The sequence below is a fragment of the Cebus imitator genome, unplaced genomic scaffold (assembly GCF_001604975.1).
Source record: "Cebus imitator isolate Cc_AM_T3 unplaced genomic scaffold, Cebus_imitator-1.0 Scaffold408, whole genome shotgun sequence".
Lineage (NCBI taxonomy): Eukaryota > Metazoa > Chordata > Mammalia > Primates > Cebidae > Cebus > Cebus imitator.
Window position 1 is genome coordinate 57517 of NW_016107723.1, and position 345 is coordinate 57861.

Below are 345 nucleotides of genomic sequence, written 5' to 3' on the forward strand. Positions count from 1 at the left end.
TATTTGCCTCTTTCTAGGTCTTGAAAAATGTTAGAAACTTTGTTTAGTTTTAATTTTTATGTCTAGCTGTATAACCCATCTCAAATTGCTTTCTGTGTAAGGTATAAAGTAGGGTTGAGGGCCAGACATGGTGACTCATGCCTGTCATCCTAGCACTTTGGGAGTCCGAGGCACGTGGATCATCTGAGGTCAAGAGCTTGAGACGACTAACTTGGCCAACATGATCCAAACTCATCTCTACTAAAAATACAAAAAAATAGCTGGACAAGGTGGCTGGTGCCTATATTCCCAGCTACCTGAGAGACTGAGGCAGGAGAATTGCTTGAACCCAGGAGGCGAAAGTTG